Below are 18389 nucleotides of genomic sequence, written 5' to 3' on the forward strand. Positions count from 1 at the left end.
GAACGAGGCTGCAAGTGTGCCCATACCTGGATCCGAGCACTTGCTGCCAAAAGGTTGCAACTAGGATATGGGTCTGGTCCATCGGACTCCGCTGCCACATCCACACCAAAAAGGGTTCTGGTCTGACTACTACAAAGGTTGGGTTAGGCTGATTCCAGCCCCTAACAAGGGTAATCCGGCAGGTCTAAAGAAAAAGGGGGTGTCAAACGGTAGGTCGGAGTGCCTGGTCCCTTGGACCCGATAGCTGCTGAACGATGGCAAGGTCTGAACTGCTTAGTTCAAACCAGGCCCTACAAGGTTCAACCGAAAGGGAAAAAGACCCAGGGTGTCCATCAACTCATGGCCGGCTCCTGGCTCCAACATAGTGGAGTCGCGGCTAGCACTATGTACTAGTTGGGCTCCCAAGAGGTTCAGTCCTGCACCCTCAAGCTAGAATGAAAGTTAAGGATGCACCGCACTCGTGAAGTGTGCACCCAGCTCCAGCCAAGGGGATCGACTGGACTAGTTCACGCCGCATAGCAGGTTCCGACCAGGCTATGGTGCTGGTCTGAACCCCCGGTTCAGACCTGCACCTAGCCAGGTCTAAACCCCACGAAAATAATGAAACAAGATACAATAAAAAAAAAAGGAAAAGAAAACATTTGCGTGCAGCATAGGCTGAGTTCACGGGCCAACATAAAAAAAAACACCAGCCTGTAAACACCCCATATTTTCATCCTCGTTCAGTGTCTACATTTCTTGTGTCATTGCATATCACTGCATGAATTCGACTTACCATTGCATTGCATTGCATCCCATTTTTGAGATCCAGCACTCCTGTTTTCAAGATATTTAATCCAGATTCGGGTTTTAAAACTTTTCTTTCAAAAACAATTTTAAAACATGGGTTTTTAATCACCATTCTGTCGTTTGCCAACCCCTAGGACCTTATATTTTGAAGTATTTTCTCAGAAAACAATCTGGATTCATTTCAAACTCAATTTCAATTGATTTCAATTCTTAGATGAGACTCATTTAGATGGTGTTGCTTCTGGATTCCTTCATTTATCAAAAATCTCAAAAATTTTAGAGTCCTAGTTGCATCAGGATTCTTTTTCAGAGTTTCAATTGGATTGGGACTCTAATCTTTACAGCTATTTTTATCCATTTTCAATCAAATCTTTCAAAATCTTTCAAAATGAGTCAGCAACACAGAGTTTCAGTCAAAACAGGACTCTGTTTAGAGAGTCTTAGTTGGATCAGGACTCTGATCCTAATTTCAATTTTGAGAGAATCTTTCAGAAATCTTTCAATCTACCAAAACTATTACACTTTTATCAAAAAATTTCAAAATTCTGAGATTTTATCTCAGAGTCCTGATCAAATCAGGACTCTACCCCAAAGTCCTCATCAAAGTAGGATTCTATCCAAAATTGGTTTTTATACTTCATTTTCACTGGTTTTCAAAAGCTTTGCCCAAATTTCATCATTTGCTTATCAGAAAGCCAAAATTCTTAGAGTTCTGATCGAATCAGGACTCTTTCTCAGAGTCCTAATCAGATCAGGACTCTTAACCAAAACTTCGATTTCATCCTGTTTTTAACTGTTTTTCAAAATTCTCTCATTTGTTTTCTCAGAAAATCCAAAAATCTGAGAGTTCTAGTTCAATTAGGACTCTGTCCTCAGAGTCTCAGTTGAATCAGGACTCTATTTTATTCCAATATTCGTTATTGTTTTCACTGTTTTGACAAGTTCTTTCATTTGTTTTTCAGAAACATACCAAAAAATCTAGAGTTTCAGTCCGATCAGAACTCTGTCCCGGAGTCCTAGTCCAGTCAGGAGTCTGTTTTGAAGTCTTTTTATTCCATTTTCATTTATTTCCATTTGTTTTTAAAAATTAGGTCATTTTGTAGAGTCCAGTTAATTCAGAACTCTATTTCAGAGTTCTGATCGAGTTAGGAGTCTAACCCTGATAGTATTTTCTAACTTATTTCATCATTTTTGATAAAATATTTTCAGAAACTCCTTCATTTGGCTTTTAAAACCCAAAATCTCAGAGTCCTATAAATCCAGGACTCTAGCCCAGAGTTCCAGTTCGCTTAGAACTCTATTTTCAAAACTTTGAATTTCAACTGTTGATTTTAACCCTTTTTTAAAGCCATTTTTAGTATTTATTTCAAGTTTTTCAAAACTTCGATGTGGGGCCCACCCCATTGGCGCCATATCTAGAGGAGTTATGACTCAGTCAAGACTCTATACCATTTCAAAACTTTCAATCTCAAAGTCTACTTTTGAATCTCTTTTGAAAAACCTCTCATTTTCAAGTTTTAAAATCATTTTTGAAAATTCAAGTGGGGCCCACTCGGGGTGGCGCCACATTTGAAGAAGTCAAGGTTAGAGTAGGGTTAGTCATTGTCTTAGTTAGGTTAGGGGTTTAGAGGAGTCAAAACCAATTTTGAAAATCCATTTTATTTAAGTTTTTAACCATTGGTTTTTAAAGGTTTTAAATTCAAGTTTTTAAAACCAAATGTGGGTCCATACTAGGTGGTGCCACATTTGGACTTTCTAGGGTTTAATTAGGTGTTAATTAGGGATTAATTACAGTCCATTTAGGTTAGAATTCTCTAAAAAAGTCGTCCTCCCTATGTGGTTTATCAAAAACAATTAAAAAGAGTCCAAAAAATCAAAACTCTTCCTAAACAAATCCAAAAAAAAAATCTATAAATAGGGGACCTAAATGGGGTCAAAGGGAGCTCTTTTTCTCTCAAATTTTCGTGGCTTCTCTCTCCTCTCCAGCACCTCCACCTTCCTCCATTGCAGCTGCAGCCCCAAGGTGAGTTATTTAATATTATTTTATTATTTGTTATTAGTTTTTTTTATGATTTTTCAATAGATTTCACCATGGAAACTCTTGTGTTCATGGATTTCATCCAAGAACCCCAAAATCAATTCAAGAAGATGATCTAACCCTATTCCATGCTGTTTTTCATGATTCTAAGCCATTAGAATCGATTTTAGCATTGTCTTTTGCATTATTAACCAATAAAACATGTGATTTACCCTTTTAATGTGTTAAATGCATGCTTTTAAAGGTAAAATTAAATTTCATCCATTGATTCCCTAAGTTTTATTTATTTAAGTGTTTGTTTATGTTTATTACACGTTTTCCAGCATAGAAATAATTTTTATTTTACTATTTTAGTGTTTATTTTATTTTTTTGCATTAATTAATGCATATTTCTTAAGTTTCTTATATTTCTGTGTGTTTTTAGTTTAGAACAGAAAAGAGTATGCTGTTTCGGATTGAAATATTTACTATAAATGTTTGATTTTTTTATATGTGATATGTGCATATGTGATTGAACTACTGTAAAAATTCGGATGTTTTAAGATTCGGGAACTCTGTCAAAAAAATCAGACATCAAATCGGCTTTTTAAAACTTTAAAATCGTTGTTAAAATCAGAAGGGTAACTTGCACTTGTGTGGGTTTTCTCATCCGATGTCTGATTCAAGATCTGTAATGTGCCATGGATTCATATTAATGAGATCTATTTACTACGAAATTTTTTGAATTTTTTATCTCTGTTTAGTATTTTTCCTCAGTCAGAGAATATGATTTTAAATTTAAAACTCGTTAGGGTTTACCAAAACCCTAATCAAACTTGTGTTATTCATAAATCCCAAACCAAAGATCCTATTCATAATCTTTAAAAAGTGAGTATTATTAATTTTTGGTTCACGGTTCACTGATAAAATTTCAGAAATTTTTTATTAGGTTTGCTATTTCTTTCTGTATTTTCAATTCTAAGTATCTGTTTTAACCCCTGTTAGATTTGTTAGATTTTAGTTCAGATTGCCGGAAGGGTTTCTCCCTAACCGGAGATGCTTTTTCCGATCTGTAAATTGGAAAATCTCTGTTTTTTTTCTAGTTTATCTCTGTAAAAATTCAAAAGTTTTAATGGAAAATTGACCCCTGATTCGGGTCTAACTCTGAAACTGGTTTGTGACTTAGGTTAAAAATAACATATTTTAGGTTGTTAATGCAATTTTCGGATTAAAATAATGTCAAAAAAAATATTTTTGCAATTCCAATCTGATTTCAGGGTTATAATAAGTGTATGTGCCAATTTTCATAAAATTTAAAATTCATTTGATGTCTGAATAGATCAAATTGCAAAAGTGGGTACCCGAAAGATCCAAAAACACTGCTAAAACCATGATATTTGGGATATTTCTTGATTTTCATGTGTAATTTCATGTTTTTAGGGTTTTCTTATGTTTAGAATCATATTATGGTGTTTCATGTTTGATTTTGTGTTTATTTCAATCATAAATCCCAAGTTTTTACCAAAATCTGTTTTAAAAACCCTGATTTCAAGGCCATAGTCTTGCTATCGGGGGTAATTTGGTCATTTGACCTCAATTTCAAAATTTTAAACCCTAATTTTCATATTTTTGATCATGTCATATCATATTTGGGTTAATTTATCCTTATTCGTATTTCAAAAGTTGTATTTTACAAAATATCTTTCTGAAAACCCTGATTTCAAGGCCATAGTCTTGCTATCAGGGGTATTTTGGTCATTTTGACCCCAATTTCGAAATTTCATATCTTATCTTTCTTATTTATTCAATTTTATTTCATATTTCATCATTTTAATTTAAGGGAATCATGGGAAAAGGCTTATATCTAGCAAAATCCAGCAATTTCCAGATATTGCTGGATAAATCTAGAAAAGCCAACATATCTTCACTAACAAAGTTTTCTAGTTTTGCAGGAACATTGAAGACTTTACTTTCTTTTAAATTCCTATATTTAAATTTGATTAGTGATGTAAATTGTAATTAATGTTGGAATAAGAATTTCAAATTCCTGCATAGAATAGGATGCATTGCATATAGTTTTAAACTTTGATATATAACTGCAATGTATGCCCAATTCATGCACATTCTTTATAAATTCACTATAGTCCACACGAATGGCACGTGCACTAGCTCTTATGGAGTTGACAAACTTGGTGGAATTTGTATTTATGGCCATAGTCAGAATACGAATGATACCCAGATTTGTAATCTTCGTATTAGCCATATTCAGCCTACACTCTTAGGCTAACTTCAAAATGCACTGCATTTCTCAAAAATACAAAAAGGATTTTCTCAATTCCTCAAAATCAAGTCTTTCAAATCCATATTCATTCATTTCATTCATTTGCAAATTTCAATTTCAATTCAAAGAATTCAATTTTCTCAAAATTTCTAAGTCTTATTCAAAAATCGATTTTCTCAAAACATTGATTTTCCAATGATATTTCAAGCATTTACTAAGTTCAAAATCCTGATTTTCTAAGTTATATTTTCAATTTCAAAGTTTGAAGTCAACTTATAAGTCCAGAAATCAGTCCGTTGACGATCCTACTCAGCCACAACTCTGAGACGTAGTCAAAATGCTCAAGGATCTGCAAGCTCGCGATAAAGGCAAGAAGGTCTTCACAAGCGAGGATTTCTATGATGGTCTGGAAGGGGATGACAGCCTAGAAGATCTCCCCCACAAATTTGTCAAATTTGATGGGACTGGCAATCCCAAGGCTCACCTGGCTATGTTCTTTGCAGAATGCAATAGATTCAAAAGAGATAATCGCCCTTTGTTCAGATGTTTTCCTCGCAGTCTGGAGGGCACCGCCACAAAATGGTATTCAGAGCACATCAATCCCATTGAGTTGAAGGAATTCGACAAAGTGGTCAATCTTTTTATTGAGCGATTTTTATTCAACACAGAGGTGCTACCCACCCTAAATCACCTCTATAATCTGAAGCAGAAGAGCAGTGAAAAAGCCAGAGACTTTATCCACAAATGGAGATCCACCTGCAATCAAATGAAGGATCCAATATCAGAGGGGCATGCGTTGTCAGTCATTCTGAATAATTTCTCCCAACCTTTGAGAGGCCTGATCTCCACTTCCCCGGCACGATCTTTCATCGAATTGGTAGAACGAGCTGAATGGCTCGAGATGGGATTTGAGAATGGGGTATATGAGAGCCTCACACTCTCAAAAGGCAGCTCTGATACCAAGAAATCATGTGTCACCTTCTCAGTGAATACCACAGGCAACAATAACGGTAAAAACAAAATGGGTGGCAGAAAGAACCACATTGATGGATCAGGAAGCCCAAATCCTAGCAGAGATGATCATATAAGACAAGAGGACAGAATCAGTAGGCAGAATGACAGCCCTCTCTCAAGCATCCAACTAGTATTAAAGCTCCAAGGGAGACCAAAGCATGATGGTTGGGGATACAATCGTAATTTTACTCCCTTAGAACAACCGCTCGAGCAAGTTCTGGAATATATGATAACCAAAGGGATGGTTAGACTCCCCAAGATAGCGGATCCTCCTGTAACCATGGGAAGGTTTAAAGATCAGTTCTGCCAGTTTCATCGGGCAATGGGTCACGATACCGAGCACTGCTTTGTCTTTAAAAATATTGTCCAAGACTGCATTGACAAGAATCTCCTTGTTGAAGATGAAAAGGAGGACCAATCATCCTGATCATGCTTTTCCTCAATCATTCAAGAAATTGACAACACTAGCACCTTCCCAAATTTTCATCTCACTTTTATTATTTTAAAGGGATGATGCAATCCCGTTTATCTTTCCTTGATTTATCACTTTCCTTCAATACATCAATAAAGTTATCTATTTTTCCCGCAAGCTCGGTGCCACCTTTTATTCTCCTTCTCTGTAAAATGTTCTTTTATGAGGAATGACCTTTTCAGAGTCCGTCCTGAATCAATCAAAAGTCAGTTGCTTTATCGTCTTAAGAGAACGTCCTTCCAATGTCTATTATTCTTCTCTTATCCAAAATTTGTTTTCCCTGTTACACTGGGGCATTATTTTGAAAATTATCTTTAAAATGTCATGTATGCAGGTAGGATCAAACAAAATCTTTCACCATTCATACTCATTTGCATTCATTTGCATCAATTTACATCAAATTTAATACCCATTCAAGATAAGGGATAATCCTGAGACCCCGGCAATTATTCTCGTCGTAATTCCCCAAGTATTTTGAGAGCGTCATTTTCTTTCAAAAATTCAAATTTCAATTTAAAAACAAGATATGTTTTCAAAATCCAGTGCTCGAACTGGTACATTTTCAAACCCAGTACTCGAACTGGTACCTCCTTAAAATCCAATGTCCATATTGACACATTTTCAAAACCCGGTATTCATACCGATATTCTTTCCAAATTGAGCACTCGTGATTAGTGTCTCACTGGTTGGTCATGTCAGTCAACTTCTTGGGTTCAGTTATCGCACTCATCATTCATCAAAATCCAAAATTCCAATTTTTAATTGTCAATTTTGACCTCAGGGTCAATTTCAATTTCGACCTTCGGGTCAATGATTTTCCAAATTCCAAATTTTCAAATTTCCAAATATTAGTTTCCAAATTCCAAATTTTCAAATTTCCAAATTCCAAATTTTCAATTTTCAATTTCTGAATATCAATTTCCAAATTCTAAACTTCCAATTTCTAATTTCAAATATCAAAATTCAAATTTCAAAAATTCCAAATTCCAAATTCCAAACTTCCAATTTCTAATTTCAAATATCAAAATTCAAATTTCAAAAATTCAAAATTCCAACTTCCAAATTTCAACCTTTTGGTCATCCAATACCAATTCCAATAAATTTCTCTTGCGAGAGACCCTTTGTATAGGGAGAGTTCGAGGGAGCTCGTTCTTTTCGCATGCTATCCAATTTGTTTACTTAGCCCCTTTTCAGGGAGAGTTTGAAGGGACTCGTGTCTTTGTGAACCGTTTGCAAAACAAAATTCCAATTTCATATAAGGAACACTTAGTTTAGGGAGAGCTTCGACGGAAGTTTGCTTTCCTTGTGACCATAATTTCATACTAAACCATTTCATCATAAAGGACCCTCTTTTCAGGGAGAGTGTGATGAACTCGCTTCTTCATGACCAATTCACTGACCTCACCAATACCGGCCCCCATTTCCATAAGAGAAGCCTAATGTTAGGAAGTTTTGACGAAAGCTTAATTTCTCTTCGAAAGTTCATTTTGCAAACACCTCCTCTTCAGGGAAGAGAGGAGTAATTTCTAATTCCAATTTCTAAATCTTCTCCTTTGGGGAAAGGCGAAGAGAATTCCTGTCATAGATGTGTTGCGTTGTGCCTCAAATGTTCGCTTTCACAAAGGATTTCAAGAAAATTTTACCAATTTGTCATCAAATATTTGTTGATTTCAAAAATCTTTATTGCACAAAATTATCACCTCAGAATACCCTCAGTATTACTTTCGAAAGGACAAAGCTTTCGCGAAAAAGGATTCAAAGTTCAAAATCTTTCTATTGGCCAACCAAAAGGATGAAGAATAAATTCACGATATGGCCAGCAAAGAATATTCAATATTGTTACAAAGCCATGAGTGATTGATATTGATCGGAGTCAATGGCACATTTTTAAAGACCATTCTTGAAAAATAAAGCAGTCGAAATATCTTGTGTGACAGAAAAATCCACTCAATCCCCATATCTTCTCAATCACCTAAGCTGCAATTAAATATCTGCAAAAGGGATCTCTCAATTGTCGTCAAGATGAAGGCGAATTAAGCGAGTAGACCCCCGGGGCCAAAGAAGATTTGAATCATCTCCAAGATGACGGAGTTTGTGACGGATCCTTCCAGGGAAAGTTCAGATCACCGTCGAGATGAAGGCGAGTGTGATGAGCCTACCGACAAACCCTAAAGGATATTTAATTACCGCTATCATCAAGAGATTTTCAACCAAAGAGCCAATAACCGTCAATATAATCCCTGAGAGAAAAGAAGGATCGGAACATCTCTGAGATGAAGGAGTTTGTGACGTACCCTTTTCTGTTCATGTCAAGGAAATTGATAGCTTTATTAAAAGAAAGCCAATCGCAAATAATTTGAATTCGAATCTTGATTCTACGAAGTTAAGCTCAGTCAGAGGAAATACTTTCGGTAGACAAGATATTTTTGCACCAATGTACATCATTTTCCAATCATTTTGAATCAACAATAATTTTCAACATTTTGACAATATTTTCTAGCTATCCCGGCATAAATCGAGAGCTTGAGGTTCATCTTTAGCGTATCCTGACACCATCTCTTTTAGGACTTGATAACGGGAGTTTTCAAGATTCCTTCCCTTCTTTGGTATAATCTGAGCGCACGGGCTCTCAGATTCGCACACTTCCCTGTGTCTCCACTGTCCCACCATAGACAGTCCAATTTCGGCTTGAGGTTAAGCCACCAATAACAGCAAAAGGCAATTTCAAAAGTTATTTAGTCTCAGCCATGAGGCGCTCAAAATCCAATCCCTTTTCAAACTTTAGGGACCCCAATTCCATCCTTTTGCAAAACCCCTATCGGATTTATTGTGCAAAATCCGAAGGTTCCATCACGGTCTCTTCTTTCGAGGATTCCGTTTATTTCTGCCCAGTCAGGATAAGGGTATAAACCTGAGCTTCATTTTGATGAGGTATTTCATTGCCCGGTCAGGATAAGGGTATAAACCTGAGCCTCCTTTGATGAGGTATTTCATTTCCTGGTCAGGATAAGGGTACAAACCTGAGCTTCATTTTGATGAGGTATTTCATTTCCCGGTCAGGTTAAGGGTCAAACCTGAGCTTCGTTTCTACACGTGGTATTTTCTGTCCCATCCAGGTTAAGGGCAAAACCTGAATCTCACTTCCTTTTGAAATAAAATTTTCTTCTTATTCTCCATTTCATATCTATCACCATCACTTGGATTAATTCCTTCATACCTAGTCAGATTTATCTAACTAGGGCATTTTATAGTCTGAATTTGGTGTGTTTTTTTTGCCACTAAGGTCGGCCCTATACCGGCTTAGAAGCAAAGAGGGGCATCTGTAAACACCCCAAATTTTCATCCTCGTTCAGTGTCTACATTTCTTGTGTCATTGCATATCACTGCATGAATTCGACATACCATTTCATTGCATTGCATAGCATTGCATGTCATTGCATCCCATTTTTGAGATCCAGCACTCCTGTTTTCAAGATATTTAATCCAGATTCGGGTTTTAAAACTTTTCTTTCAAAAACAATTTTAAAACTTGGGTTTTTAATCAATATTCTGTCGTTTGCCAACCCCCAGGACCATATATTTTGAAGCATTTTCTCAAAAAACAATCTAGATTCATTTCAAACTCAATTTCAATTGATTTCAATTCTCAGATGAGGCCCATTTAGATGGTGTCGCTTCTGGATTCCTTCATTTATCAAAAATCTCAAAAATTTTAGAGTCCTAGTTGGATCAGGACTCTTCTTCAAGAGTCCAGTCGGATCAGGACTCTTCTTCAAGAGTCCAGTTGGATCAGGACTCTTCTTCAGAGTTTCAATTGGATTGAGACTCTAATCTTTACAGCTATTTTTATTCATTTTCAATCAAATCTTTCAAAATCTTTCAAAATGAGTCAGCAACTCAGAGTTTCAGTCAAAACAGGAATCTGTTCAGAGAGTCCTAGTTGGATCAGGACTCTGATCTTGATTTCAATTTTGAGAGAATCTTTCAGAAATCTTTCAATCTACCAAAACTATTACACTTTTATCAAAGAATTTCAAAATTCTGAGATTTTATCTCAGAGTCCTGATCAAATCAGTAATTTTCATGAATGTTTTAATAAGGATATTTTCATATGTATATTTCATTCAGTGCTAGTTTAAGGGTTTAAGCCCATATATGTATAGTCCTCCTTTAATTTTAGCGTGACTTCTAGATATTTTCATCTATATTCTCTATCATTTTTTTTTGACATTGTATTTTCATTAACTCTCATGTTTCTACTGTAGTTAATGCAAAATCACTTGTGCATTGTCATCAACATGGGATTTTCAATCTCTTTTCTATGTTTTGTATTTCTTGTATCGAATCTCATTTGCAAGAAAATCTGAAGGATGCCGATTCTTTCACACTCTGCATTTTTTTTTATTTCATTTATTTTGATTTATGTCGAAGATGTAATAATCAAACTTGAAATAATATTTACTTTTACTGCTTAGATTAGGATGCATCTCATGTAGTTTGATTTCTGCAATATCCTGATTCTATGATTCATATATCTCATTTTGCAAAAATCACCATGAATGTACACGAATGGCACGTGCACCAACTCTTAGAGAGTTGATGAACTCGGTGGAGTCCATATTTATGGCCCTAGTTGGAATATGGACGAGACCTGGATTCAACATCTTTCTACCAGTCACACTGAGTCTACACTCTTAGGCTATCTTTGAAATGCACATCATATTTCCAATTTTTTAAAATATTGTGAATTAACTCAAATAAACTCTGAACATATTCATGGCCACAGTCAGAATATGTGAAGGATTTATTTTGACTTAATATACATTTTTCCAATGAAGTTCTCAGAAAATCTTTCATATATCTTTTTTTTTTCAAAGTGCATTCATACATTCAAATCATTTGCATCATGGCATCATTTGCTTTTCTCATGATTTCCTCAAGAAATTTTCACACCATGGAAATCGATTCCTCAAGAAACTGTGAAGATTTTTGAAGTTGGATTTTCCAAATCAAGTTTTATGTGATTTTCCCTGGAAAATATTCCTTTCTTAAAATTCATTTTCAAAAGAAATTTCTCATCTTTCTCAAGAATCATAATCGATCGTCAAGCGTTTTGAGGATAAGATTCTCAGGATTTCAGTTTCCTGAGTTTTGATTTTCTTTTCCCAAAGATTTTGTCAATGTATTTCAATCATTTTCTAAAGAAAGTTGTCAAAGTTGGAATTTCCCCAGACAAGCAATTTTCCCTTCAAATGTTTTATCCTTTTCCTAAGAATTACTTCTATTTTCCCAGGATTTTCAACCATTCATGATTTTCCCAAAACTTCATAAACTTTCTGGTGATTTCCAAATCCTTTCATCTGAGTTTCCCGAGAGATTGATTTCCATCTTTTTCCTGAGAAATACTTTTCAACTCCATATGTTTTCTAAGCATACATCATATTTTTCCAACCTACATTTTACAAAATCTCATAGCACATGCTTGAATTCTTTGTGCATTTAGGATAGAACACAATTTAGATGATTTCACTAAGTCAAGCACATTTTTGGTCCTTGGTTTGATTACCCCTGTTAAAGGCGGCAGGAACGGTCGAACCTCATACCGATAGGTCGAGCCCCATCCCATGGATTTTCCCACGATTTTCAAAACGGAGGAAAGTATTTCAAAACATTTTCCAAAATCCGGTCAAGTTTGACTCGCGAAAGCAATTTTCCTCTCTTTCCCGCAAGGAAGGAAAGCCGAAAAAAAAAAATTTTGCGACGATAACAAGGGGACTCACCGAAGCGATGGAGGGATGGCAGAGCTTTCTGCCAATTGGAGAGCAGCCGAAGGAGGAGACGAGAGTTTTCTTTGATAGATTAGGAGAGTACCAAAAGAAAGGGGAGAAGAGAAGGCCGGAGAAGTGGTGAAGGAGCGATTCCTGGAGAAGAGAGGGGTGCGGGGGTGAAGAGGCGGTGAAAAACCCTCTTCCCCCTGTGTCCTTTTATGAAGAGAGGAAGAAGCATTGAGAAAAAGGGGTTTTGCGATAATAATCTGGAGAAATTTTGAAATTTTTAGAGAAATGGCTGTTTTATAAGGAATTTTCAAAAAGAGAGTTTTGCTAAAACAACTTTTATAAAAACGGGTTTACTTATCCATTTTTCTGCAAATTTTTTTATAATTTTCTATATATATATATGTATAAATTTTTTGTTTTTGAAAATAATGAAAAGAAGAAACTTTGAAATCTAAGGAAAAGAAAAGGGGGTTAAAACTATCCATATATTTTCTTTTTTTGCATTTTTAAGAAATAGTCTAGAAAGAGACTTTCTGAGCATTAAGTGTAAGACCCATAATTTTTCAGTATCTTTCTGAAGAAATTCACGAGGCATTTTCAAGTAAAAATAGCATCTGAACCCGAAATACGAATCAGATCGATTTGTACGAGCCAGTTATACTTAGGATATTCGTCGAATTGCGAATATATGCTCAAACACTCTGGAAGCCATAACTTCCTAACTAAACGAAATCAATAGATTCGTACGAGCCAACTTTCTTAGTTACGTCAATACGAAGAAAATGGCGTACTCAGAATTTTTCGGAAAAAATCGCCGGAAACCCGAAATTCTTGCGGGACCCACGGAAATATTGGTGGGACCCACAGAAATATTCCTCAGAAAATATCTTGTGGGACCCACAAAATATCCTATGGAAATATCTTGTGGGCCCCACCTCAAAAGGAACCTCCAGGAATTAAAATATAGCTCAGGGGTAAAAGGGGCATGGAAAAACCCAAGAGGAGGTGGGCTTGGGCTATAAATAGCCCTCCCCACTCTCTCTCTTCTCATAATTTCGACCCCCCCTCTCTCTCTTGCCTTCTCTCTCTCTCCTAAACCTCCCCTAGTGAGCCCAAGTGAGTCTGAGCCCACCTGACCTGGCCTGAACCCACCTGACCTGGTCTGAGCCTGCCTGACCTGGTCCTAGCTCACCTGACCTGGGTCTGAACCCACTTGACCTAGTCCAAACCTAGTTGACTTGACTTGAACCTAGTTGGGTTTAAAGTCAAAGTCAAAGTCCGTTTTGGTCCAGATTCCGGTTTGGATTTCTGAACCCAGACTTAGCCTACTTGAGCTGAGTTCGAACCTGCTGAACCCAGTTGACTTGGATCGAACCCTGTTTGGTTCAAACCACTTAGGTTGAGTAGCTTGACCTACTCTACCTCTTTCTCAACTAAGTCAGCTTCATCTGACTTAGTCTGACCTCTCGAAGGAAGGCTCGAAGCCAAAGAAGCAACCCAGAGCCGTTTCTTCCACGATTTGAAGTAAGTTCGCTTCGTTGATCCATCTCTCTCAAGTATTTGATTGTTTGTATATAGAATATACTTTCTGAAGTAGTATCTTGCTTTAGTTCTTGGTTGAGCCCTCTAGGACGCTTCGGTGTTCACGCGCTCGCCTCGTAACTATCGTCGGATATATATGTTCGAATGCGCAGTATATGCGTTCTTCAAAATAGTATCTCACCCTAGTTCTTGGTTGAGCCCTCTAGGACACTTCGGTGTTCACTCGCTCGCCTCGTAACTATCGTTGGATACAGATCTAGGTGTATATCTGCTGATTCTGCCGACGCGTCTTATATCGCACAGGCTATGTAATTTACCTTTGCCGTCGCGTCGTATTATGCCAAGGCTCCCTGTTTTCCGCACTTCCGATTACTGCACTTCCGATTATGCATTTATTTATGCCGTCGCGTCGAACGATGCCAAGGCTCCTGCTTTCTGCAATGTATTTACTTACGCCGTCGCGTCGAACGATGCCAAGGCTTCTGTTTTGTTATATATGTAGAATATTTCATTCAGTTACACACCCTGAACAATAGTATATGCATTTCTTTACACCGCCGCTGTATAAAGCACAGGCTTCTGCTTATACTACATATATGGCGCATAAATGAGCGTTCAAATGGAGATCAACTCCAAATCGCCAATGCGATTCCTTGACCGCTCCTCGTTCAAAACTCTGCTTGACGAATAAAGCCCCTATTGGAAAGGCTTCGCTTTTTGGCAAAATGCTCTTTACGTAATGACTAAGTCAATTTCGTATGGCCTGGCTATGGCCAAGGGTTCCTGCAACCTTGATGGATGCAAAGTACGCACAATGGTGCGCATCCATTTCCCCGAATTAAGTGTGGCGATTTCCTTCCAAAGAGGGGAGATGCCGCTGAAATGGATAAAAGAAACGCACGCTTTCTCCGTAAAAGAGAGGAAGTGCTGCTGAAATTTCTGAAGAAGCTAAGAATAGCTCAGAAAGAACGTAGCAGGATACTCTGACATATAGCAGAGTGCTACCCAGTTCATGGTTTGCCCTCTACAACGTAGAAGGGTTCGTCGCACCACTGCCGGTAGAGCAGGGGAGGTGCTGACGAAATGGTCGGCAGAAGAGCTGCCGAAACCAATGGAACGGCATAATGATGTCCGTTGATGGAACGATGCCAGATCGGCTTGTATCCTTGTGACTGCAAGGGCACCTTGCTCGTAAGGGCCGTCGAGCCAGAGTAGAGGTTGTGCCTTGACTAGGTTTGGACTCGTTGCGTAAAAATACGCCGAGTAGCCGATCTATTTAGATCGAGTCATATGCATGCTCATTGAGAACGGTTACACAACCAGACTCGTAAGGGCCGAAGAGCCAGAGTGTGTTGTTTCCACCCAAAGAGGTGTGATGCTCGTGGTGGCCGAAGTGCCAAAGAGCGGTGTTCTGCATGCATATGAATAAGACTTAAGGTCGCACATACCCCGCGGTTGAAAATCGTGTTAAGGGTACCCCCTCAGTAATGACTGTGTTGGGGCAGACTGAATGGGGTCGGGTACATACTCCCGTAGTGCTGAAAGCACGGGCTGCCTAAATGGCATGCAGATTCTGTCCAAGTAATTGTAAGACTGGCAGACCCCTTCAGGAATTATGCTCACTGTGGAATGACAGTGATGGTACAGCCTTGAGTGACATGTATTTTACTTTGGACCTGATAGAGTCCACGATGGCCTCAGTCACTCATGGGTTTTGGGGTCGTGGTTATCCTTAAGATCTAAGGATTGAACCCAACTACTGCAAGTAGAGGATGCATCCGAATATGGGCCTAGTAGGGTTCTCCGAGTTGAAACACACTGCCCTACTATGGATAGGGTCAACAGGCCTCTGGGGTATCTAAAATACATAGAATAATCAACCCCCAGAACGTCGCGTTGATGCCCGGACAATAGCTCTACCTGCGTACCAAAGGCGGGAGCGGTTAATTAACGAAACAATGCATTAGCTTAGGTACAGCGATGCTTTGAATGTATGAGTGGATGACGTGTTGAGTCAGTCCTGCATAACCTTTGTGAAGGTGTCATGTTCGGTATACTACTGGACCGACTGGGCAAAGACCCGTGTTGTATCCGCACGACTAAGCGAAACTCGAGGAGTTGTCCTTAGATGCGTGGGATACGGATGTGCCAAGTATGAAGACTTGAGCTAGACATCACTTTGAGACCCGGAAGAGGTCATGGCTAAGTCGTGGAGACTTATGCGGCTATTCAAATCACAGCCCTGAAAAGGCTTGCTCTAAGTCATGAAGACTCAAGCAGATGTTCAACTCATAGCCCTGAGGAGGCTCCTGCGATATACGCTAAGTCTTGGAGGCTTGAAAGTCGTTATTGCGCATTGCGACCCTGAGTGGTCATTATCGTACTTGAGTTGAATGGTTACATGATTGCATGCTTACCAGACCATCAGTGGTTCTGACCCCGTTTTATGGGGATTTCAGGTATTGAACCTGCATGGCGATATGCGGAGCAAGGCGGCATCAAGTTCCAGGGTTTCTCTAGACAGAGTTGTACTGCTTCCTTTTATTGAACCTACACTGCTTTCCTAAGCAGTAGTGTTGTAATAAACATATGTTTTCGATAAAATGGTACACTTTGGTGGTCAATGAGTTGCTTGGCCACATACCTGCAACGTGCTCGGAGTTTTCTAAAACCGACGACTCATTATCGTCTTATTCCGCTGCTAAAAGCTTTTGTAAGTTCCGCTGCAAAGAAAAAAAAAAAATTCATGAAAATTTTAACTTAGCTTTGTTTTGGAAATCCGGGGCGTTACAGAATTGGTATCAGAGCATGAGTCTGAGAAACCTGGTTCAAGATCCGTCATGTTTGCGGTATCGCACTGTAAGTATAAATCTTATACTTTCTCTGATTTTGGTATATTGCGTGAATAGATAAATGGCACCTAGGACGAGGAGAACCATGCCGAGCGAGGAGTCCCATACACAGAGCTTCCTGCTAGAGACACTCAACAGGCTTGTGTCTGCCATTCGTGAATCAAGGCAAGCACCAACCCCACCTCGCAATGAGAACCTTGGAGGAATAACATATGAAAGGTTCCTCAAACTCGACCCACCTGTTTTCGTTGGCAGTGCCGATCCAGAGCTCGCAGAAAGCTGGATCGAGGAAACAGAGCGTGCATTCCTGGTATTGGGAGTACCAGAGGATAGAAAGACTAACTTCGGCACATATAGGCTGAAGGATAATGCACGAAAGTGGTGGGATACCACTAGGATTATCCAGTTCTCACTTCACGAAGTCATCCCTTGGAATGATTTTCGGAGGGAATTTTTGGATAACTACTTTCCGATACACTCCAGAAATAAGAAAAAGATGGAGTTTCTGGAACTAGAGCAGGGTGGTATGAGTCTTATCGACTATACTACCAAGTTTCAGAACCTTGAGCGGTACTGCTCTCGGTTATTCGATACTGACCAAGAGAGGGCCGATAAATATATCAATGGATTTCGAGAAGGGCTACGATCTCGAGTCATAACTAGCATGCCCCAAACATTTCAAGCCGCTATGGCAGCAGCTTCAAAGATTAGTGCAAACTGGGAGCGATGCAAAGGGGTCGTAGTAAAGCGACCGGTAGCAAGTAATGGGAACAACAAGAGGACGTTCCCTGGTGGCCAAGAATCACGACCAGCTTTTTATAAGAGGGATTTTCAGGAGAACAACTTTACTCCACCGGCCGAACGGCCATTACAGATGGTAGAAGCCAATCAGCCCTACCAACAGTCTAATTTTCGATGCCCAAGGTGTAGCTCAGATCATCCTGGAGGGGTTTGTCCTCGCGATACGGGAGGTTGCCTGTATTGCGGCAAACCAGGGCATCGTGTAAGAGAATGCCGCAAGAAGGCCTCAGATCTTCAACGAAGAAATATGGGATCTGGAGGACCCTCTCAACAAATACAACAACAACGACTGCCACTACCCAGGATAGAGCAGAAACCTGTGGCAGGTCGTGTCTATGCGGTGACAGCCGAACAACTCACGGATAATGATCGTATCAAGGAATCTGAATACCTTGATAGATAGAGTTGTGTTGGGTAAGAAGCAATTGAAAGACAAGATCCAATGAATGCTTGAGACAAGTGGCTTATGACCTTGTGTACGGTCATCTGGATAGATATGTATCCTTGCTCTGTAAAGTAATTTTGGATTTGTCAAATAAAAATCTTAAGTGCTTATGCCCAAAATTTATGGCTATAGACCCCATGATTGAAAAATTAAGTTTGCGTAATTAGAACGTTAAAAGTTACTTAATAAAATAAACCATCGAGGAATTGTTCCCAAGAAGAGAGTCCTGTGAGGTTTTACATATTCAAGATCAGATCGTCTAGCCAGAGTGAGCCTGTGAGGGTATACAGCTCCGTGCGAGTGTATATGTTCCAAAATCAGTAGCTTAGCTAGTATGATTCTGTGAGGGTGTACTGATCCAATATCAGGTGAGTCTGACGAGGGCGAACCTGTGAGGAG

The sequence above is a fragment of the Nuphar pumila genome, chromosome 4, assembly GCF_984573655.1.
Source record: "Nuphar pumila chromosome 4, dmNupPumi1.hap1.1, whole genome shotgun sequence".
In the NCBI taxonomy this organism is placed as follows: Eukaryota; Viridiplantae; Streptophyta; class Magnoliopsida; order Nymphaeales; family Nymphaeaceae; genus Nuphar; species Nuphar pumila.